At 41.6% G+C, this 23,825-nt stretch overlaps 1 non-coding gene and 1 pseudogene across 2 annotated transcripts; both read left to right on the forward strand.

Moving 5' to 3' along the window:
• The first annotated feature begins 1,190 nt into the window (after positions 1 to 1,190).
• LOC148028944 (protein CLMP1 pseudogene) lies at positions 1,191 to 4,411 on the forward strand (annotated as a pseudogene). Its single transcript, XR_015692346.1, has 2 exons — positions 1,191 to 1,328; positions 1,459 to 4,411. The product of XR_015692346.1 is annotated as a protein CLMP1 pseudogene (transcript).
• Positions 4,412 to 9,090: 4,679 nt separating this feature from the next.
• Positions 9,091 to 9,161, forward strand: TRNAG-GCC (transfer RNA glycine (anticodon GCC)). Its single transcript has one exon. It is a non-coding gene; the product is annotated as a tRNA-Gly (tRNA).
• The last annotated feature ends 14,664 nt before the right edge of the window (positions 9,162 to 23,825 follow it).

Here is a 23,825-nt window from a genome sequence, read left to right on the forward strand (position 1 = left end):
ATGTGTGGTATAGTCACAATGCAACATCATGCTATCAACTCGCAAAAGAACGATCCATCTACATAAGAAATACAAGTTACAACGGCTTTGTCAAGCACTATTCTCATCCTTGCATGCCAACAACACGGAGTCAACATGATGATAACTGAATGCCAACCATGTCTTGCGAAGAAAGAGAGAAACAAATATGTGGTATTACTCTTACCAAACTATATAAAACGAATTCTCATTGCAAAGATGTTACAGCTTCAACTATTGAGCATCATTGATATATCCATCTTGGTCTGCAAAATGACAAGAGCAATTGCAAATGAAACCTTGGACTGTCGATCTATTCTCGATAATCCTCTAGTCTTTTGGAATGATGGATCGCTTTCGCAGCCATCTACTAGAATTGACTTGACTACATGCGATATTGCGGATGTGTTTGCTTTCAGCATGCTACATAATCCACTGATCCAGAAGTACATGGCTATAGCAAAACATCCACATCCAAGGACATGGCTTTCCATCCTTGAACATGCAATCCATCGAAAGGATTTTAAAGCTCCACTGTGAAAGCTCTCCATTCGACCTATGCTCTAAGCAGATCACAAGAATGAAATATGGTATAGTTTGCTCGAAAATGTAGTCAAGCCAAGCCGACAACAGGCATTCCAAAGAGCCGATTAGCACGAGTTCGCATGCATCACATTGCCGTATAATAATCATCTCATTGAAAGAACAACGATGTTCACGATGGATAGCCTGCTGCCTGCAAGAACCTCACCCTGCCTAGATATCACCTTGGAAAATGCAGTGTTTCCGTTCTTATTCCCACATAGCCATGGCGCCTACAACCAAAAGAAATGTAAGCATTCAAAATCACGATCAGTGACTCAAATTACATATGCATACATATTCTCCTTTCGATATCCTCTATGTATTTAGACAACACAAAAGCTTATTTACAAACGTACTTTGCTTTGAAACACGATGCGTGTCTAAACACCATCAGTAAAACGGCTACATGACAAACATGCAGGAACTGCATATAGAACTTCAAACTCCTTCACTGAGCTGGACATGTCAACCTAGTTAAGAGTTATTTTGTTTTTTAATAATCATCGTGCTGATAATTTTTTGAAGCTGTTTGAAAAGGAAGGCATATAATCGCTCCCTGTTAAATTATTGTTATTGTCATGTTATCGTGATTATCTGCCGTCTGACAGCAATGCCACCTGTTGGATATTTTACGAAAGGGCGGACATTGGCTATGGCTGAAGAGTCTGTTTGAGAAGACGGAAAACCATTGAAGCACGCTTACAAGGGTGACGATACCTTCATCGGTAAGCTGAAGAGCTTTTAACTGTGGTTTCTGTTATGAGGGATTACTCTCTCGCTATGACGGTATAGCTGGAGACTGATGGATTAGCGTCTGGCATTTCATGGCATACCTGGTGTGTCTTTAAAAAACAGGAAGGGTCCATACCTTCTGCAGAAGAAGGTTGTCTGTCTCTGAAAACAGGAAGGGTTACACCTTTCTGTTCCTGTGTTTTTGTGACCATTGTTCATTGCCATGGGGAAGTCAGGCAATAAGAAGAAGAAGCCAGCTGGCCCTGCGCCTGCTGAGAATCTGGCTGCCGCCAAACCTGACACCATAGCCGCAGCCAGGAAGCCTGCTGTTCCTCCACCCGCTCCGCAGGCTTCCCCTCCCCCAGCTGTGCCCTCCGCATCAAAGATGGAGCAGTTCACCGCAGTATTCCTGCGCCGTGCTCATGAGCTGAAGGAGGATGGCAACCGCCGCTTCCAGAGCAAGGACTACCAGGGTGCCATGGAACGGTACGAGCAGGCCCTTCGGCTCACGCCCCGCAATCACCCCGACCGCGCCATATTCCACAGCAATCGAGCCGCCTGCCTGATGCAAATGAAGCCTATTCAGTATGAGACTGTAGTGTCAGAGTGTAGCCATGCCCTCGAGGTTCATCCTCGGTTTGGACGCGCTCTATTCCGCCGAGCTAGGGCTCTGGAAGCGCTGGGAAAGCTGGAGCCGGCCTTGCAAGATGTGCAGTTACTGCTGCAAGGAGACAGCAATCATCAAGATGGACTAGAGCTTGCTAAGCGGCTTCGGATTGCTCTAGGCAGTCGAGAGGAAGCACAACAGGACATGCAAGGTCGATCGCCATCTGCGGTGTCATATGCTGGGACATCACCGGCTGCAGTTGGAGCCTCTGTTGTCAGAGGCAGTCCTGTAGCTAGTAGAGGTCCATCTCTTCCGGCTCGACCTCCTTTAAAGAAAAAAGGTGCCAAGCCTGAGCAGCCTTCTCTCAAAGTCACCATTACTGACACCAAACAGAATGGAACTTCCAGCCCTGCAAGCCCTCACAGAGAGTCTTCTGAGCCTCAGCTCCAGGTTCATAGACCACGTACTCTGAGAGCAAAGGAGCCCTTGCAAGTCAAGGTTTCGAATGGAAGGTTGGATCAGTGTGCTAATTATGCATCAGGAGGCTCATCAGAGAAAATCTTGCAGAGTAGAAGTGAGAAGGTTCAGAAAAAACCGACTTTTCAAAATAGGCCATTGAAGCTGATTTATGATCATGACATACGATTGGCACAAGTTCCAGGGAATTGTAGTTTCCGTGCCTTAAGGGAATTGGTTAAGAAAAGGTTCCCTTCATCAAAGGCAGTTCTTATTAAATATAAAGACATGGAGGGGGACTTGGTAACAATAACTTGCACTGATGAGCTCAGGCTGGCAGAAGCTGCAGCCTCATCAGAAGCTGAACAAAAGAAAATCCAAGATCAACTTACACAGAAAGAGCAGACTAATGTTGACAGTGGCAGGCCAATTTCATCCCCCAGTTTAGAACAACTTAGGCTTTATGTTGTGGAAGTACCTATAGAGCAAGAACCCGTTGTGGAAGAAGAAGAAACAATGGTCGATGCTAATGTGAAGGAAACCGAACAAAGCACCGATGGAGGAGAGACAGATGCTGTGGTCGGTGATTCTGCTGCGGTGTCAATTGACTCAAATGGATTGAAGTCCGTGGGTCAGAAGGGGGAAACTGGGGAGGATAGTAATGGTAAGGAGTTTGAGATTGATGAATGGCTGCTAGATTTTGCGCAGCTGTTCCGCTCTCACATAGGACTAGATCCTGATGCTCACATAGATTTGCATGAGTTGGGAATGGAGTTCTGCACAGAAGCTTTGGAGGAGACTGTAACAAGTGAAGAAGCACAGCCACTTTTTGAGGCTGCTGCCTGCAAATTTCAAGAAGTGGCAGCTCTAGCCTTCTTCAACTGGGGAAATGTTCACATGTGTGCAGCAAGAAAGCGCATACCTTTGGAGGAGTCCAGCAATAAAGTGGAATTCCACCAACAACTACAAGCAGCATTCGACTGGGCACAAGGACAGTACCAACTGGCTAAGACGAAGTATGAGGAGGCTCTTCGTGTAAAGCCTGACTTTTACGAGGGCGTTCTGGCTCTAGGACAGGAGAGTTTTGAGAGTGCAAAGCTTCGGTGGTCACTGGCTGTCTCTAGCCAGGTGGATTTGAGTACTTGGGACTCTTCAGATACCCTAGGCCTTTTCAGTAATGCAGAAGAAAAAATGCAACTGGCATCCAACATGTGGGAGAAACTGGAAGACCAACGGTTGAAAGAATTAAAGGGCTCCCTGTCTGCAAAGAAAGATCTGCTGAAATCTGAGGCACGAGGACTGAAAGATCCCCGTCATGATCTGACTGAGGCTGAAATTCGTGAACAGTTTCTGGTCATGAGATATCAGATTAATCTATTTTGGGGAAATATCTTGTTTGAGCATTCTCAGGTTGAGTTTAAGCTTGGTTTGCCATTTTGGAAGGAGAAGCTGGATGCAGCAGTGCAGAAGTTTGAGCTGGCTGGTGCATCACCTTCAGATATTGCTGTTGTCTTGAAGAACCATGTTTCAAACCCTGGGGGTCCTTGTGCATCCGCACTCTGTCAGCACAAATGTGGGGCTAGGGAGAAGTCAGAAGCACAGGATGTTGCAGTTACAACTGATGGCTTTAATAGCTTGAAGCTGCAAGCACAAGAAATTGAATATGGTATTGGTAGGGGTGAAGAACCAGAGATTATTGTTGACAGTGATTCAATTTTGGAATAGCATCTCTGCTGATCTTAGCAAGATCAATCTAAAGGGCGATCTTCACATGACAAATGCTGTCCATGGCCAGTGATGGAAGACAGATCAACAGGAAGCTGTTTTCTATTGCTTTGAAGTCCAACTTTTCTTCCACAAAGTGGTGGTCTTTACTGCAGACCCACACACTCTTGACAAGTTACACTCAGAATGAATGTTGTAGTTCCTTACAGCAAAGACTTTCAGCAGCTCTCCAGTGCTTTAATTTGAAAGGCTTGATACAGAATGTGACTGTGTTAAAGCTTTTGGCTATGCCTTATGTGTTCTATTGCACATGTGTGTTTTAAATTTTTGTTACTTATGAGCACTTGGAGGAGGTAAGTCACAGAGCAAAGAGGAGGGACTGTAACCATGAGAGCTCATCATAAGTTATGTGTCAGAACATTTTTAACATGCTCAAAGGACTGGGCATGCCAGATGCTGTAGCTTTAGGGAATCCTTTCATGTCATGCCTAACAAAAAACATGTTAAGGGTGTACACTCTGCGAACTAAACATTTGAGAAATGATGGGAGCTGTGTAATATTAATAATAAACAGGTCCTTTCCAGATTACAAGTCTTGCTGCATACAAAATGCTGCGATCTTTTGAGGTAGAAACATGCAGTGTTGTGCTCTGTGATTTCTGCTTCATTTCTCTTAGTGCTCATGAAATTCTAACCTTCTGCATTAACATCCCATTGGTAGTGGGCTTTGCCAGATGCATTGAAAGCCACAATTGTGCTGTTTTTTTAATCAAAGGTTTCCATGTTATATAAGGGATTGACTGTGTGCCGTTATCCAGTCACTTTGCTTTACTGTTTTACTGGCGAAAAGAACATAGACACCAACACCTGTACATGCCCTTCATTTTCTATTTGTGCAAGATGTCACCTGTCATTCGTATCCTACCATATTCAAATAAAGACATACTGTCATGATTTTGTTATTGAGTATGTGGCAAAACCTTGTGATAGATAGAAATAATGATATGGGCTTTTGGGTTTTTTGGGATCACTGAACGTGGAAGATTGATTCAAACATACATGGGTTTTGAAAGAAGCTTTTCCACTAAAATGTTGCCAGCAAATTGGTAGCTCAAATGCACCAAGATAGCAATTTTGTTTGGTGCTTTTGTCATTTTCATTGTTATTCTTTACACTACTAAAGTTTCATAGTGTGTCTTTGTGCTTTGTATTCAATAGAAACTGCAAGGTGGTTGTGTTGATTCTAGAAATTTTGTAACTATATCAAGATCCAAGAGGCCAATTAATGCTACCATAAAGTACAAGGAAATTTGGACTTTGGGTCAATAATTATTTTCTTGGGGGGAAAAGTCCACTTCTAGAGGCTAAGAATGAAGTTTAAAACATGCGATCATGACTGTATGAAGCTTTAGCACAATTACACTAAACAATTGTAATGTCGTACAATGTTGCAAAAGAATTTTGGATAATGGTTACACAACTTTTGATGATTGGGATATTGTGAAACTTAATGTTGACAAATTTCAAAACTAGTAGAAGGCTCATAAAATAAAAGGAAATCCTAATTTTGGGTTAATTTTTTTGGGGGGAAAGGTCCACTTTTACAGAGGCTAAGCATGAAGTTTAGAAGTTGGGAATAAAAATGGTATGAAGCTTCAAAACAATTACATTAAACAATTGTAATATCATAGAATGTTAAGAAATGCTTTTGGATAATGTATGATTACACAACTTTATATGATTGAGACGTCGTGAAATTTAATGTTGACAAATTTCAGAATTTACTCAATACATAATAACATAAGATGGAATTTGGAAAATGAATATAAAGAATAACTTAGTGCCATTTTTAAATTAAAGACAAGAAAAATAGCTGTGTATATGTTGTTCCTATCATAAAGTCAAGGAATAACTCGTGCTCAGAAAGGGGGGATGCCATTACATTGGAGTATTAAAGGGATATATAATAACTTTGGAGTTGTAGCATTAATCTGCCAACCAAGGATCTTGTCTCATATAAAAATATACGTGGCACATCTAATATGAAAGGTTGAGTATGAGTATGTTTTCAAAATTTAATGGATGTTCCTACTCCAGCACAAAAGCGGAATACATCAATGCAATTAGGATGTTTACAATTAATTTAGGGGTTAGGTCATTACGTTGCTCTATAGAACATTACTATGTTTTGCAAGTGGCACATGGCACATCACATGGATACACAAATTGCACCATGTGAAAGAGCACTATTGTATTAATAAAGCCAATTTTATGAAACTATGTTATTATTTAACATGTCAATCCTATTTGTGTTTCTTTAAAGAAATAACGGTGCATGTCTCGCTTCAAAGATAGCACTCATGCCACATGTCCTAAATACAAGGATATGGCTATAACACTTCTCCAACATGCAATGTGAGAGAATAATATTTTATTGGTTGTGTTTGAGAGGTTTTGCAGCTATAAATTGAGCATTTCAACTTTACTTTCAAGCATAAAGATCTCATATAAAAGCTAAGATCGTATACGATAAGAAGGATGCAAAATGAGGCTTTTTACTGTTGTGATAGTTCCAAAAGACATGCATGTTGTTGGTTTTCATATCCACTTCTAGAGGTTAATGCTCTTGGCAACCTCTTCTTCTCTTTCTAAACTCAAGATCCCAACCCAAAGGAAGCAGTGATGGGCTTGGACTATTGAGAAGTAGTAGCCACAATTTCTTCTCATGCTTTTGTTAGAGACCAACAATTTGGCTCTATCTTGCTAACATGTATTTTCAGAATTTGCACCAAATAGATCATGTTGGTGACCTATAAAACTACCAAAAGTATTTCTTATCAAGAAAAGGGTAAGGGCCTTTGAATTCAAGTATGCTTTTGGTATTAATGTTCTTGATGTCATGGTATGACAAGTTTGGGACGATATATTGTGTTAGCAAACCTCAAGCATATTGAGTACAAAAGCAAAAGCTATGTGGGTCTAATAAATACTAAAAGATCATTAGGATTTTCTTTGATTGCTTGCTACCTCAAACTTGTTTTTGTTAGTTTGATTCTTGTCAAATTGGAACAATAAAGTATATCGATAACCTTTATACAAATCTTTTTTATTAGTTCAAATTAGTAAAGCCCAACGAGCCTTGTGCATTGCAAATGGGGTGGGGGTGGGGGGGGTATCATAAGAACATACCCTTTGTTTGGTGTTAGTAGTGACTTTTCCTTGTATACTTCTATTTTATCATAATAACTTGATATTTTTGAAGTATTTTATAAATGATAGACTATTTTTTAAGTATCTACTTTGAGTTGTTCGTTAATAATGACCAATTGGATAAGTCTCGCTATTGAAGCTATTTCAACAAAGGACTTGAACTAATTATTAGTTTTATGTTGGATCACTAGTCCATCAAGATGAAAAAGTTTGTACATGGTTGTTTCAGTGGTATCACTTGTTAGTTATCTAGTTTCACCAATTGTTAGTTCTGCTTAAGGAGAACAAGACATTGTGGATTTGTATTGATATTCAAAAGTTGAAATTTGACTATGTGATTGATCCATTTCCTCTTTCAATTACAAATTAGATTTTGGATACTCTAGCAACCATGGAATGTATTCTTGCTTGGGTGGGTCTGATGGAAATCACATCTTGATGGTCCTAAAGATTAAAAGAAAACAGTGTTTGTCCTTAATGTGGATTGTTTACTTTGCGCAATCATGTGGTCCAAATTGAAGAATGCTCCAACAAACTTTTAGAAGTTGGTCTAAGGTATTTCTAGCCATTACTTAACAAGTTCATTGCAAGTCTTTTTGGATTACTTCAATGTGTTCAATCCAAAAGTCAACAAATCATTTGCATCACTTGGCGTTTGTGTTCTGGTCAAGGGCTGTGAAGAAGCGAGTTTGACGTTGAATACAAGGAAGTGCAACTATGCATTTCAAAGCGGTACATATAGTCAAAGTGGAACATATTTCTGGTACATAGCAAATCCAAGTTTGATGCTAAAGATGGTGATTATACAACATGCCAATTGAAATCGATTTCTAAGATTTTTGGAGGATTAGATTGTCCCTCTTCATCAGCTTATGAAGCCAAATGTGGAAATTTTTAGACATTCAAGTACGATATTGCATTCTAGCATGACATTGGTTCCATGAACAATGTGAGATTTGATTCTTCATCGAACAATTTGCAATACTTTCCCTATTTGGCAAAAGTTTCCAAGATGCACATGGCTACCATATTCTCAAAAACTATCCTTAAACACTCCATGCGATCATGTGTTGGTCAAAACCCTTTTTTTACGAGGGTGGACAAGAAGCAACATCACCATTACCCTAAAATTTATTGCTAGAATTGGAAAGTATGCCTCTTGTAACCATTGCAAATATTCCATGTAGACAACTAGGGACCAAGAATGTCATGTTAAATGAATGCACATGTTACTATATTCACATTGGATTGCAGGCACATACCAATTCAGTAAGGTGTGGGCAAATACCAATCAATAAGGCATTGACCTGAGTGTTTCGAGGCCATCCTTGGCGAGTAAAAAACTTGTAACACTATGTGAGAGAGTCCTCTAAGGATCATGCCACATGGAAATAATAGCTGTACTAATCTAGAGTCTTGTAAGTAAAGGAGTCTTCTTTTATAGTATTCCTTCTTTACAACATTCTTCTCATGTAGTAAGTAAGAGGGTTACACAAGGTGCCACATGCAGATTACTTTGACAGCTAGACTTCCAGAGAGTATAGCAAGTCTGTGCGTGGCATGGCACTAGGCAATATAAAAACAGTATATGAGGTGAGCGTGTGAGACCAAGCCTCCGGACGCACGTTGCTGGTAAGGCGAGTGACCTGAAAAGAAATGAACGGGTAGAAAGATTCTGATATCACTTGTAACGAATGTCTGGGAAACCAAATTTTAATCTAAAAATTCTTAAAAAAAAACATTTACCACAACGTCTAGCACTGGTGGTCTAGTGGTAGAATAGTACCCTGCCACGGTACAGACCCGGGTTCGATTCCCGGCCAGTGCAATTGTCTAACTTTTTGAAGCGTTCATTTGCGAATAGAGGCGCTAAGACGATATCTTGCTTGGTTGATGCCATTCAAAACCTTTTACCTTTTCTAAAATTATGTGAAATTTTATGAATAATAGAAATACATGTCATCAAACAAATAGTGCCAGGTTCGATTCCCGGCCAGTGCAATCGTCCAACTTTTTGAAGCGTTCATTTGCGAATAGAGGCTCTAGGACCATAACTTGCTTGGTTGATGCCATTCAAAACCTTTTACCTTTTCTAAAATTATGTGAAATTTTATGAATAATAGAGATACATGTCATCAAACAAATAGTGGGGATGCACCTTAGCTAGTGTAACTTGGCAAACTTTCCTTAGAGTTTTATAAGCTACTTTATAAGTAGAGTCAGTGAATGAATTTTTTGGGAATGATACTCAACCTCAACAATTGATAATTGATTACTTGTCATGTAGTTCATTGTGAAAGTCATTTTAAGTGAGTTGCTTGCAAATTGTAATAGGGACACTCATAGAAAATTAGATGAGACAATTCGTAGACTATGAAAGTGGTTAAAGGCATAAGAGCCAACTCCATGGCATAGTTAGGGGAACAAGAACCCAAGGTAAAAGTATGCCCAAGGAAGAAAGCCCAAATATAAAAGTTGAAAATAAAGTAATAGAGATCTTTCTTGCGTGTGCGCCAATTGTTTCTTACTATCTTGCTCACATTTATTCTTGTGTGAGTGCACTCAAATCGAGTGTTAGAGTCTCAACCCTCAAGTTCGAGTGGAAGGAGGGAAGATAAAGAAAAAGGAAAGGAAGGGAAGGATCCCTTGAGGGCCCTCGGGTCTAATCAAGAAATAGAGAGAAAAAGGAAGTGGAAATTCGGAATCAAAGAATTAAAAGAGCGGAGCATTAAAATTTATTAATGTGGTTCAACTGCATTGATATGACCCTAGATTTAATGAGTTAGGAAGGACATAGAATATTTGACTATGACGGATATGATGATGTGTAACTACTAGGTGCATGCTACTCAGCATGAAGCACGAACATGCTTAATGAGCTATCTAGGAATGAAGAGATATCACATTAATTGCCTTCAATGGTCCATAGACCCCACAATCACACTGGAAAATAAGGCTCCCAATCGCTTGAGCTCTGATTGGTAAACACATGCCTCATGCTATTGCACTTCAAGAGGTCAAGCTAAGTGATGAAGATTGTACCAAGGTGGAAATCATTGACTACACATGCTTCTATGATACATCAAGCCATGGCCATGGAGGCACAATTTGATTGATTAAGGACTCCCTCGTCCCACTCTAGTTGTGGAAGTCCAATGATGGGAGTGGCATTGATGTAAACATTCGGATAGGAGGTGAGGAGATCACCTTGGTTTTGATTTATGCCCCCCCCATCTCTCCTGTAAGGAAGACCTTGTGGGAGAAACTAAGGGTGTTGACCGAAGGTAGGCAAACCAAGCAACTCTCTAAAGTGACTAAACTTATCTTTACTTAGTGACTTGGTAAATATATCAGCTATTTGGACAACAGTTGGACAAAAAGGAGATATATTTGCCTTGCAAGTACCATCTCTCATATGAAGTGATGGTGTACCTCTATGTGTTTTATTCTAGCATGATACACATGATTTATAGCTAGAAGTACACTACTCATATTGTCACAATATAATGTGACTGGAGCATCTATCTGCATAACCAAATTTGTCACCAACTTTAGCAACCAAGCAACCTCATATGCTACTAATGTAACACCTCTATACTCTACCTCAATACTAGAGAGTGCAACTGTAGGCGGCTTCTTGCTGTTCCAACTAATCATTCCATTGCCAAGGCTAAATGCATACCCATTAGTAGATATTCTACCATATAGATAACTCGCCCAATTTGCATCAATATGTCCCATGAGCTTCACATGCTTACCACTCTCATAAAAGATTCCGTAGTCTAGTATAGCCTTGACATAGCTCATATCTCACTCTTTGTGAGCGTCTCAACTATGTTGTGTTGCTAGATTCCACTCTTTCATGAGGCGGTACATATCTACTTTGCCTAGCTCTAGGAGTACCAATCTCACTATCTTATCTAGGTGTCAAAATCCCAGGAGCATCATCAAGAACTTTCTCTTTGCCTTTGCCTTCATTTCTCCTCCTCACTGACATAGTATTGTAAGTGGATGGTGATGCATAATTGTGTAACCTGCCAGTCCAAGGAGATACACTAGGAGATATATCACCTATAGGCCCAGACATAGTAGCACTCTATTGTGTGAAAGCTCAATAGTTACATGGTTTGGAGATACATAAGGTGGAATAAAAACTAGTGAGCCATACCACAACGCCAACACATCAAAGACAACATCTTTGCTGATGATAGTTTCCCATATAGATAGATTCGCTCCTGTCCATAGCCAATGAAGACACACTTATGTGCTTTAGGATCCAACTTCCTTCTTTTCTCATTTAGAATGTGTATAGTATGCAATGCAGCCAAAGACTTTCAAATGGCTAATGTTGGGCTTATGTCCCATACAACTTTTGATATGGTGTCATGTCATGAATCCCTACTGTAGAAGTACGATTCAACGCATACATAGGTGTCATAACTACTTTAGCCCAATAATATAGTTGCATACTCTTCTAATTAAGCATCGCATGTGCAGTTTCCATAGGGACCCTATTCTTCATTTCTGCTATTCCATTCTATTGTGGAGTGTAACTGCAAGTAAGTTGCCTGCAAATGCCATTCTCAATTACGAATCAATCAAATTCGTTGGATACATATTCACCGCCAATGTCAAATCTCAAACATGAGACAGAGCAATCAAATTCCTTTTCAACCTATTGCTTGAAGTCCTTAAGAATAGCAAACACCTCATCTTCATGCTTTAGGATATATACCCATGTATACCTGTTGAAATCATCTATACATGTCACATGATACTTGGATCCTCTAAGAGATGCATTATGGACTAGACCCCAAGTATTAGAGTTTATCAACTACAATGCCCTATAGTTGTTCCATACATATTTCACAAATGGAAACCGAGTTTTCTTGCCAAACTGACATGCATCACTACATGATCTAACTTAATGCATGCAAACTTTGGCAAGCCTATAACCAATTGTTTTCTTTGATAGTTTGCATCCTTTGAATATTCACATGACCAATCCTCTTGTGCCAGATTTCAAGGTCTTCGAGAGTGCCCCGTCCATGTGCAAAAATGGCTAATTTCAGCTAAGATAATGTAGCATCCAGTGTAAATATCCGACCATGTCTTTTGCCCCATGCAATAATCAGCTTGCAACCAAATTCCTCTATAAAACAACACGCTTATTAAAGTGAACATGCAAGTTCTTCTCTATCATTTGGCCAAATGACAATGGGTTCTTTGTAATAGAGGGCACATGTAATACATCATGTAGACTTTTCTTTTGACCATCATGAATTACTAAGGGAACTACACCCTTATATACTCAATACTATGTTGAGTGGCATCTCCTATACAAACAAAACCATGCTTATCTGGAACCATGCTAGTAAATCATTCCCCATGTGATGTCATATGATTGGATGCCCCATAGTCAATATACCATACATCATCTGATTTATTCTCTTTAGTAGCACAATTCCAAACATAGATCATAGCAAACAACCTGTCAGTAGCATGACTAGATGAAGCATAATGACCCTGTTGCTTGGCTTTTTAATTTGCTTGCTTCTTCCAACATTCCCTGGCAATGTGGCTATAATTTCCACAATAGTGACAGTCCTTATCCTTGTGCTCTACCTTTAGAGTTGGATCTCTTGCTTGCTCAAAAGTATCCACCACCTCTATCATTATGTCCCTACTGATTATTTACATTATGAGATGCATTTTGCTAAGTTTCTCATGCATGAGAGAACCCTCTGCCGTAATTGCCATGACCTTTTTTATTTGAATAAACTACTACATCTCTACCTTTCAAGATACTTGAGTTAGTAGTTAAACCCAGTTTAACCTCTTCATGAATAAGCAATGAGAGTAGATCATTAAAGTTAGGCCTCTTAGATCACACTAAGATAGATGTATCAAATGATTTATATTTAGATCCAAGACCATTTAGTGTAATTGTAAGTAGATCCTCATCATCAACTTCATCTCCAATAGATGCTAGCTAATTAGTGATGGTCTTTATCTCTGTGACATATTCTTATATTAATCGACCTTTCCTATCCATGGTATTGAAGGGGGTAAGCCCTAGAGTGGAAGCATGAGCGGGAGCAAGAGCTATGGTGGAAGGAGGAAGAGCAAGAGAGAGAGACACACACACAATGTGGGAACTCCAATAGTCACAATGTGTGACCGGCTTTCCATTTATTCAAATGTCATTGAAAGAATAAAGAATCAAGTAATAGTGATGGGTGCCCTTCGCCTACAATGTGTCGGTGCGGGTAGTGATACATGGGCGGCTAGGCAGAGGCACCTTTACCCTTGACAACCTCCCACTTAAAGGTGAATCTACCTTAGTGAGAAGCGAAAAGAAAAAAGAAAACATAATACAACATATACATAGATACAACAAGATGAGGAATGATGCCATCTCATCCAATGCCCATGAAGCTCCTAAGGAAGTCAAAGCGCTTTGTAGAGAGGCTTTCGTGAGAAAGTTCGTAGGATTCTAGTCAGTTGAGATCTTGACAAGGTCAATAGACCTATCCTCAATGACTTCACGAATGAAGTGATACCTCACCTCAATGTGTTTCATCTTCGCATGGAAGACTGGATTTTTGGCTAACTGGATAGCACTCATAAAATCCAAATACAGTGTAGGGGTACCATTTGCAATACCAAGGGCAACCCAACAACCCAACCAAATGGCCTCCTTACAAGCCTCACTGGCTGCAACATACTCGGCATTTGTAGTAGACAAGAACATGCATTTTTACACCTGGGACATCCATGAAACAGTACCTCTAGAAAAAGTGAATACATAGCCAGAAGTGGACTTTCTACTATATGCATGTCCTATATAGTCAGAGTCAATGTATCCCACAACTCTTGTATCCTGGCTACCATAACATATGCACATATCAGCAATGCCCTTCAGGTTCCTCATGATACCCTTCACAGCATCCCAATGCCTCTTGCCAGGTGTAGCCATATAACATGCCACAACACCAACTGCAAATGCAATATATGGACGAGTGGCTATCATGGCATACATAAGACTGCCCATTGCGGATGCATAGGGAGTCTTGGCCATCTTGGCCCTCTGATTATCTTTTTGCTGATAATCAGCCTATGATACCTTCACATGAGAAGGCAATGGGGACAACCAATAGGCTTCACATCCTACATACGGAAGCACTCAAGGACTTTATGGATATACTCCTTCTGTGACAGATAGAGTAGTCCCTAAGACTTGTCATGCGTAATGCACATACCAAATATATGAGAGGCATGTCCTAGATCTTTCATCTCAAAGCTCTTCTTGAGCTGAGACTTAAGAGCATCTAGTTCATCATGATCTTTTCCTACTAAAAGTAGGGCATCCACATAGAGTACCAAAATCAGTAATGAACCATCACGAGCTTTCTTTGTGTACAATCACGAATCCATAGCACTACGGTTGTAGCCCTGTGATTGCATGAATGCATCAAATATGTGGTACAATTCCCTAGGTGCTTGTTTCAAGCCATAAAGACTCTTTCTCAATTTGCACACTAGGTGTTCCCTACTCGGCTTTGCAAAGCCCTTAGGCTCCTCCATGTATGTCTCATCATGAAAATCCCCATGTGAGAAAGCCGTCTTGACATCCAACTGATACAAGTCCAAGTCAAGCTGCGCAGCCAAAGCCAAGACTAAGCGTAGGGTGGTCATCTTGACCACATGAGAGAAGACCTCATCACAATCAACACCATGCTCCTGCTACCAATCTAGCCTTGTATGCTGGCCTGGGGTGTTCAATGGTACTTTTCAACTTGTACACCCACTTGCAAGGCAAAGCCCTCTTACCACTAGGCAAGGAAATCAAATCCCATGTATGATTCTTATGCAATGAGTCAATCTCAAACTACATAGCCCTCTCCCAAGAGTGACTGGAACCCTTGTGCATAGCCTCATCATAGATGAGAGGCTCTCCTACATCTATAACCAAGACATAATTTATGGAGGGCTCATAACAATCAGGAGGTCATCTATCTCTAGCAAGACACCTCAATGTAGGCTGTGCTACCTATCCAACGTCCTGTCTAACATCATGTCTAACATCCTGGCCATGAGGATCAATTGTTGGTATAGGCTGTCTAGTTGGCAATGCCAAAGTAGGGGGCTCCTCCTGAAAGATAACCTTGCATATCTCAACAACTTTCTTAGGTTGCATATGTATTTTTTCCTCATGGAACACAACATCATGATTACAGATCACTTTCTACGTACCTGCGAATCCCGAAGACGATATCCCATCTCACCTGCATCTCCATAGCCAAGAAAAATGCATTTCACACTTTTAGGATCCATCTTATTGTGTTTGTCCTTGGGCACATGGCAAAATGCCTCACATCCAAAGACATGCAAATGAGCATATGAGGGAGGCTTTCGTGTCCATACCTCCTTTGCAACCTAGAAGTAAATACCACTACAAGGTGATCTGTCAATGAGATGCACGGCAATAGAGACTGCCTTAGCCCAAAAATACTGTGGTAAGATTGCTTGGCTAAGCATATTGCGAACCCTCTCTTGGATAGTCCTATTCATACGCTCAACCATACCATTGTGGGGAGGGGTGCAAGGAGTGGTCAACTGATGCTTAATACCCCGCTCATAAGCATATATGATAACCTGTATCATCAAGTTGCCCAATAAACATAAGGATTTTAGTCAGTGCGGGTACATGACGTACATTATGCAAAATAAAAGTGCTACCAGAGGGAAATTGTAGAGTGACATCACCAATGCCAACAATAGCAAGAGACCGTAAGGGCACAGTACTAGATACACTGCGATAGATATGAAATCACTTACAGTAGGGGGTCACATGAAAAGATGCACCCAAATCCAAGAGCCAACACTGTGCATGCATAGGATGTGGATGCATAGACTGATCCTCGGTTAGTTGAGAGGCATCACATGAAGAGGCTGCTAAGATGTAGTCACCATCGAACTCCTCAGGCTGCATGACATTTATCTCCTCAATATTTATATTGGACTTTGTAACTATAATGCTACAATCATTGGATTTCTCTTGCACTTTTTCTTTCCCCTTTTCTTTGTGCATGTCATCGTGCATCTTATGGAACTATGGTCATATGTGTCCTGCTTTCCCAAAATATTGACATGTAAGATCGGACTTACGTCCCCCATGGGACTTACTACATCCATATGACTTAGGTCATGACTTCTAAGAGTCCTTCCCATGACACTCGTTATCTTTCTTGCCACTTCTGCCACCTCTAATGGATAAAGCATGTGTATTCTAAGAAGCGTCATTATTTTTCATGTTAATTTCTTCAGTCAAAAGAGCACTCTAGTGCTAAGCAGAAACAAAGGATGTAGATTATCCTGAAACTCAATACCATGTTGAAGCAAATTCTTCATGATAGAATGAAAGTGGCTAAAGTGAGCAGACAATGGAGTCCCCTCCTTCATGTGGAGATCCATCAATTGTTTATGCCAATACATCTGTGAAGCAGGGCTCTGCTTTGCATAAAGTTCCTGAATCTTTTCCCATATATTCTATGCACTCTAATCTTCATCTTCAACAACATTATTATGGACCTCTTCAGGGAGTGATAAAATGATAGTGGACTTTCATAGTGCATCTAAATCAGCCCAATCATCATCATCCATATTCTTGGGTTTAATACATTTGTTTCTTAGTGGCTTAATTTGCAATTTTTGCACCAAAAACTCCCATATTTGAGACTTCCAGTAGCTATACTTGGTGCCATCCAGCTTGGCAATGTTAAACAAAGTTGTATCTTTGAGATTACCAACCATCATGAGTCAAACAGAGGCAAACTATGCATAAAATAGCATGCTGTAATTGAAAGGGAGCGACAGATCAAAGGTTGGACTCGAGAGCTATGGCGGGAGAGCAAGAGCACGAAAGGGAGAGACTAGAAATGGGAACTCCAACAGTCACAATGTGTGATCGGGCCTTCCTTTATTCAAACTGTCACTAAAAGAATAAAGAATAAAGTGACGGTGATGGGTGCCCGCCACCTGCAGTGTGCAGTGCCGGTGCCTGTCAGTGTAGTAATACACAGGCGGCTAGGCAGAGGCGCCTTTACCCCCAACAACCTCCCACTTAAAGGCGAATCTGCCCCAGTGAGGAGTGAAAAGAAAAAGAAAAAAGACAGTACAACATGTACACATGTACAACAGGATGAGGAAAGACGTCATCTCATCCCACACCCATCAACCTCCTGAGGAAGGCAAAGCACTCTGTAGAGAGGCTTTTCGTGAGCAGATCTGCAAGATTCTGGTCAGTCGAGATCTTAACAAGATCAACAGACTTGTCCTCAACGACCCCACGTATGAAGTGATACCTCATCTCAATGTGTTTCGTCTTCGCATGGAAGACCGGATTCTTGGCTAACTGAATAGCACTCATAGAATTCGAATGCAGTGTAGGGATATCATCAATACCAAGGTCAGCAACTAAACGACCCAACCAAATGGCCTCCTTGCAAGCCTCAGTGGCTGCAACATACTCGGTCTCTGTAGTAGAAAGGGCCGTGCATTTCTGCACCCTAGACATCCAAGAAACAGCACCTCCAGCATAGGTGAATACATAGCTGGAAGTGGACTTCCTACTATCTGCATGTCCTGCATAATCAGAGTCAGTGTACCCCACAACTCCTGTATCCTGGCTGCCATAGCATATGCACATATCTGTAGTGCCCTTCAGGTACCTCATGATACCATTCACAGCATCCCAATGCTTCTTGCCAGGTGTAGCCATATAGTGTGCCACAACACCAACTGCAAAGGCAATATCGACGAGTGGCTATCATGGCATACATATGACTGCCCACTGCGGATGCATAGGAAACCTTGGCCATCTCGGCCCTCTGCTCATTTGTCTGCGGCGGACAATCAGCCTGTGATACCTTCACATAAGAAGGCAATGGACAGCCAATAGGCTTTACGTCCTGCATGCGGAAGCGCTCAAGGACTTTATGAATGTACTCCCTTTGTGACAAGTAGAGGAGTCCCTGATGCCTATCGCGTCTAATGCGCATACCGAGTATGTGAGCAGCCTGTCCCAGATCTTTCATCTCAAAGCTCTTCTTGAGCTGAGCCTTAAGAGCATCTAGTTTATCATGAGCTTTCCTTACTATCATCATATCATCCATATAGAGTACCAAAATCAATAAAGAACCATCACGGGATTTCTTCGTGTAAAGACACGGATCCATAGCACTCCGGCTGTGGCCGTGTGATTGCATAAAGGCATCAAACTTATGATACCACTCCTTGGGTGCCTGTTTCAAGCCATAAAGACTTTTCTTCAATTTGCACACTAGGTTCTCCCTGCCAGGTTCTGCAAAGCCCTTAGACTGCTCCATATAAATCTCATCATGCAAGTCCCTATGTAAGAAAGCCGTCTTGACATCCATCTGGTATAAATCCAAGTCAAGCTGAGCAACCAAAGCCAAGACTAAGCGCAGGGTGGTCATCTTAACCACAGGAGAAAAGATCTCGTCAAAGTCCACACCATGCTCCTACTTAAAACCCTTTGCTACCAATCTAGCCTTGTATGCCGGCTTGGGGTGTCCAAGGGTACTTTTTACCTTGTACATCCACTTGTATGGCAAAGCCTTCTTGCCCGTAGGCAAGGAAACCAAATCCCAAGTGTCATTCTTATGCAGGGAGTCTATCTCAGTCTGCATAGCCCTCTCCCAGGAATGATTGTCACCCCTGCGCATAGCCTCATCATAGGTGAAAGGCTCTCCTGCATTTGTAACCAAGACATAATGCATCAAGGGCTGAAATCTAACAGGTGGACGTCTATCTCTAGTAGACAGTCTCATAGCAGGCTCTGCTACCTGCCTAGCTGCATGTCCAACACCCTGACCATGAGCGTCTACTGCAGCTGTAGGCTGTCCAACTGGCTGTGCGGGAGCTCTCGGCTCCTCGTGAAATATGGCCCTGCGGATCTCAACAACTCTCTCAGGCTGCCTATGCATTTTGTCTGCATGGAAGACTACATCATGACTGCGGATGACTTTCCGCACCTGCGGATCCCAGAGACGGTAACCCATCTCGCCTGCATCCCCATAACCAAGGAAAATGCATTTGACACTCTTGGGATCCAGCTTACTTCTCTTGTCCCTGGGCACATGGCAAAATGCCTCACATCCAAAGACATGGAGATGTGCATAAGAGGGAGGTTTTCCAGTCCATACCTCCTCTGCAACCTGAAAATCCAAACCACTAGAAGGTGATCTGTTTATGACATGCACAGCTGCACTAACTGCCTCAGCCCAAAAGCTCTGTGGTAGGCCTGCATTGCTAAGCATACTACGTACACGCTCCTGGATGGTTCTATTCATCCGCTCAGCCAAACCATACTGGGGGGGGTGTAGGGGGCGGTCAACTGATGCTTAATACCCCTCTCATCACATAATTGCTCAAAAGCACGTGAGACATACTCACCCCCATTATCTGTCCTTACGCATTTTAGCCTATACCCAGACTGGTTCTCAACCAATGCAAGCCATCTCTGAAACACAGCCAAGACATCAGATTTCAGCTTAATGGGATAAGCCCAAACTTTTCATGAAAAATCATCTATGAACGTAACAAAATACATTGCACCACCCATAGACTGACAAGGCATGGGCCCACAGACATCTGAATTTACCAATGCCAATGGCTCACTCATTCGTGGCCTACCAAACTTCTTATGTGTAGACCTAGTCTGCTTGCCTGCATAACAAAACTGTTGCCAGAAGGAAATTGCAGCCTAACATCACCAATGCCCACAATATCAAGACAACTGTCATCACCCAAGTGCACAGAACCCGAAACAGTACGGTATGAATGAAACCACTCTCGGCAAGGTGTCACATGAAAGGACGCACCTGAGTCTAAGAGGCAACACTGTGCATACATAGAGTGTATCTCTGTCATCCTGCGAAGCACTAGAAGAAGCTGCTAGGATATAATCATCATCATCAACATTCTCAAGCTGCATAACATTGATCTCTTCAATTTTAACACTGGACTTTGCAGGTACTATGTTGCGATCAGAAGACTTATCTTGCACTTTGTCTTTTCCCTTATATTTGTGCCTTTCATTGCGCAATTCATGGCATTGTGGCCTAATATGGCCCTTTTTCCCACAATGGTGACAAGTAACATCTGTATTCCTGCCATGGGATTTGCTACATGATTTTCCACGAGACTTGGACTGAGATTTTTGAGAATCCCGTCCACGGTCACTATCACTGCCATGCTTTCCATATCCATCATTCTTGCCTCTAACTGTCATAGCATGAGACACACGAGAGGCATCCAAATTCTTACAATTAACCTCTTCCTACAGAAGAGCACTCTCAACATAAAATAATTTCAAGGTAGCAGTAGAGGCACATAATGCAGTGCGGAATACATCCCATGACTCATTAAGAGTACCAAGCAAGAAAAGAGGAGTGACATCCTCTGCAAAAGTGATGTCCTGCGAAGTCAAGTTCTTGAGTATAGTATGGAACTGGCTCAAGTGAGCAAACATAGTCACATTCTCCTTCATGTGCAGATCCATAAGCTGCTTCAGCCAATACATCTGACTTGCTAGACTTTTCTTGTCATAGAGATTTTTTATCTTTTTCCACAACTGCCATGCACTCTGTTCTTCCTCAAAGACATTATAGTGAACCTGTTCTGTGAGAGACAATACAATAGTGGACTTGCATAACTCATCAAGCTTAAGCCATTCCTCATCTGGCATAGTTGCAGGCGAATGCCTGCTTAACCTCAAAGGTTTGATCTGCGATTTCTGCACCAATACCTGCCAAATCTGGCTCTTCCAATAAGAGTAATTCGTACCATCAAGCTTAGTAATATTGAAAATAGCATGATCAATGGATGAACTCGCCATAATGCAGGCTGGAAAACTATAGACAGTTCAAAACTGCTTGCTGTTTATTGCAGAAAATGACCAAAAAATCACCAAAATCGAGGAAAAATGGCGAAGAAAGTGAAACCAATGTTGTTGCCCACCAAAACTAGTGAAAGTACATCATTTCAGAGTGTTTCAGCATGAAAAATCCATGTCAGTTTACACATATATGCTTGCTGTAATAAATTTCAAATTTCAGTAAAAGAGAGCTAACAGTGCCAAAATCGAATCCCAAGGCAATCAGATACTGCCAAGACCAAAACCGGCATCATGCGGGCATAGCATAAGCATATGATGGTCGATAAGCATGAACCCAACATCCAAGTATGTCATATAAACATCTGCCAGTGTGAGTAGGCACACCCCCCAGTCAACGGGGCAAAGTGTTCCTACCACAACCATAACTTGACACAAGCAGGTGTCAGCTCACAAAGATACGGATCCAAAACTGAGACTTAGCTCATAAGCATACAGTGAACCAAGACATATAATGTATCATCCCAAATGGTAAGAAATCCCAAAGTCTCAAGTGTCTATAACTGCTCAATAGCATGTAACTGCTCAATGCATAAAAGTACCACCTGCTCAATGTCTGATAAGCATTCAAGAATGCTCCCACTGGCACAAAAGCTGTATGTACGAGCTCAAGAGCTCAAGCCAAGGCAAGACACAGTGCCAATGACATAAGTCCAAGACAATACATCAATAGTACATCCCGAATATGTAGGCGATAGAGCATTCGTATGTAGCATCCATAAGCATGTAAGACATCAAGTACATCCCAAGATACAACTCTGGCAAGCCAATAAATAGCTCAAGTAAGCTCCGGGAATCCAAGGTCAAGCCAAGACCGAGCTCCAGTAGCAATAGGCTCCAAACAATGTAACTAGCATGTAATAATGGCATAGGCTAAGCATATCAAGACCGGTCAGACATAAGCAACATACATGCCATAAGTACAACCAAGATGGAGCATCCAAATGCTTTGCAAAGCGAGCTCAAGCTCAACCAACGATCCCAAATCAAAACCAAGCTCTATGTCAAGCCCCAAGTGTTAATACATCACCATGTATGTCCGAAACATAGCCCGAAAGGCATAGGCATAAGTATACATGAGTAAAATGACTTCAGCCCAACTGTTTACAGCAGTGATTTTCTGTTCAAAACTGAGAATTTCAGCACCAAAATCAGCTCCAAATGGTTGCCAAACAATAGGCATACATTCCCCTAACATCCGGGCATCAAACGGGACCAACCAGGCATCAAATGACAATGCCAAACAAGCTATAGCATCAAATGTCAGTGTAACACTATCATAAACTGCCTATGGACTATTATGACAGTCCCAAAACAGTGTTAAATTAGTCCAAATGCTATGCCAACACATCAACCATCAAAACCAAGCATCAAAGCATGTTCGTATGCCCGAAATGGAGCCTTTCCAAGTGCTAATGGAGGGGGAGAGCTGCTGTTGTGACTGTCAATGCTGAAGACACATATGGGAGGGCTGTGTGATTCTGCCAACTGTAAATGCTGGTCCTAGGGCTGCAAAAAATGGTGGCCAAGCTTCGGAGGGGTCCGGTTAAAGCCAAGGAAGGCCTCAAACAAGCTCCATCAAGTCTTGTTCAAAGGCAAGTGAGATATGAAGCAAGGGAGCTTCAATGGTGGCTGCCCCAATCTTGTTTACAGCCTGTGAGACCAGAGAACTGAAGTAAACCCTGAAGAAAATGATCAAATACCTCTGATGTAATGCCCTGAAGGTGCCCAACAATGCCGAGAAGGTGCTCGGGAAGCCGTGGAGTGACGAGAGCTCAAAGGAGTCGGATATGGCTGCCGGGAAGGAGACCCAATGCGAGTGGGGAGTTGATGGGAAGCTGAGAATGCCATGAACCAAGCTCAAGAATTGGAAAGCAAAGCTCTGATACCAGTTGAAAGGGAGCGACAGATCGAAGGTTGGACTCGAGAGCTATGGCGGAAGAGCAAGAGCAAGAAAGGGAGAGACTAGAAATGGGAACTCCAACAGTCACAATGTGTGAGCGGGCCTTCCTTTATTCAAACTGTCACTAAAAGAATAAAGAATAAAGTGACGGTGACGGGTGCCCGCCACCTGCAGTCTGCAGTGGCGGTGACTGTCAGTGTAGTAATATACGGGCGGCTAGGCAGAGGCGCCTTTACCTCCAACAGTAATTAGCAATAAAACATGCCAAAACCACTACCAAAATAAGCTGAAAATAAGAGAAACTGCTACAATGACCAGCCGTCCACCAAATAGTTCCAAAAGTACATCAAAATGGTATGATTAAGCTCAGTAAATACATCATTGTTAGCTCACTAACCAATGTACTAGTATCAATAGTATACATCAGGAGTGCATATAGAACACTGGAATCATAGCCAGAAGCAATAGGCACATAAAATCCATGTTAAAAGAGATTCAGTCCCACTGTATACAACAATGAATACACTATCAAACCAAGCTATTTCAGTACCAAAATCAGCTCCAAATCCAACCCATAACACGGGCATAGCATTCCCATACATGTAGAC

Source organism: Lygodium microphyllum, chromosome 11 (assembly GCF_053477565.2).
Source record: "Lygodium microphyllum isolate KBCC chromosome 11, Lygodium_microphyllum_v1.1.10, whole genome shotgun sequence".
In the NCBI taxonomy this organism is placed as follows: Eukaryota; Viridiplantae; Streptophyta; class Polypodiopsida; order Schizaeales; family Lygodiaceae; genus Lygodium; species Lygodium microphyllum.